Below are 1,850 nucleotides of genomic sequence, written 5' to 3'. Positions count from 1 at the left end.
CTGATTATAATTTGTATCAAGCAATGTTTGGAAACTGTCTTTGCTTAGCTTTTTATGGAGATAAAATTAAAACTCATTATTTGTTAGTTCATTCTTAAAATCCTCCAAACATTTTTGACTCAGAGTCATTGCGATTGTATTGTTTGTTTTCTATGTTTTTGTTGAGCAAGAGGTTACATTATAAAAAGCAGTGAGGACATGTACTAGTCACTGTTCACTGAATGTCTCATTTGCATAATAACAACTTATTATCTCACTTAACAGAAAACATCCAAAAACATCATCTAAAAGAAACACTTCAGGTAAGTACAAACCTGGGCATGTGTTGAATATTTGTATTTACACAGTATTTACTCATTTAGCTTAGTACAATTTATTAAGCATTGTTTATTTGTCATGTTTTAAAGGACAACAAGGCCAAGACAACACAGGGTACTCCAGTGAGGTAAAGTCATCGCTGCCTTTACATGCACTTCAGTAGCCAAGATACTTAATAGTGAAATCATGTTGTGCGTTATTTGAGGAATTTGTTTACATGCCTTACTCATTATCTAAATGACAGAATTTCAAAAAGAGGTGACAAGATTCCTTAAGCGTTTGGATGGACGTTCTTTAACATTAATACCCTCTGTTGTCTTGTCTAGGAGTTGAACTATGCAGATGTCCGCTTTGTGAAGAACAAAGGTGGTGGGAAAGTCCAGGTGGATTCACAGAACGACTCGTCAGAATACGCCCAAGTCCGAGTAAACAACGGCCGTCCCGCAGCAGCCTCTCCTCCCAACTATGATGCCCACATGCAGCGAGTGAATAGACAAGCTAATGCTAGCGATATATAATGTTAAGATGCAAAAATTGATCGATTTGGATACAATGCAGAAAGATATAAAGAAACCTGCACCTCCCCCCTTCAGTTCCTGTATGTCAGACCTATTTAGGCTTCAGTTTATCTAGTCAAAGCACTTTAACTGTGGTTAATCATCAACCACTTCTGGCCGCTGTTGCCAAGACAGAGGTCAGAAGGCCCGTCATTTCCTTAATGCTTGAACTAAGATCCATGAACTAGCTCTCCTGTGCCTTTGTTCACCATTTTACGTGTATACATAACGCGAGATGCAGACGTCGTTCTGTAATACTATTATCTGAACATGCTGTATTTTTTAGTTAAGGCGCATAGAGGAGTATAAAACCGTCTGACTCCACATGCGTACTGTGTGATTTCAGTGGAGGTTCTAGATTGCAGCTCGTAAGTTATGGATTGATTCTTACATTTATTTATATCAGCTACACCAGTACGGTATATGATGCACTGATAAGGACGTGGATACTCCCGGAGCTTTTAAATTTGTCATTCTTACAGGGAACTGGGAGCTTTGCAGCGATAAAAAGATTTATATAAAAGTTAGCTGCATTATCCCAAAGAGAAAAAGGTCTCCTGTCACAATAAGCTGTAATGCTGGCATGTCAATAATGACAAGCGATTTCTCTCCAGTTCTACTTGAGCCCCAAACAAAATAACAGCATACAGCTAATGTTTCAAAGGATCTCAAAGTTCAGAAACACTCCAGTGGTTATGTGGTGATACAGCTATAATAAATGCCTTAAGTCTTAAGTCCATCCAGCCAGATATGCGGAAACTGCGGCGTAGTTCTGATCAAGCTTACGGTAAATGTCAGAAAATGACCTGATGATGAAATATGTTGCTTCCTCTAACAGAATATTACAACAGTCGGATTACAAAAGGGATGACAGTTTATATTGCCACGTACACCTGCTGTTGACATCGCGTCTAACTAACACGTATCTTTTAAAATGTCAGTTGACACGTGTAACAGAAACCTTTTGTAGCTTAA

Source organism: Stegastes partitus, unplaced genomic scaffold (genome assembly GCF_000690725.1).
Source record: "Stegastes partitus isolate 25-593 unplaced genomic scaffold, Stegastes_partitus-1.0.2 Scaffold654, whole genome shotgun sequence".
NCBI classification, from domain to species: Eukaryota; Metazoa; Chordata; class Actinopteri; family Pomacentridae; genus Stegastes; species Stegastes partitus.
Note: the sequence above shows the minus strand (reverse complement) of the source record.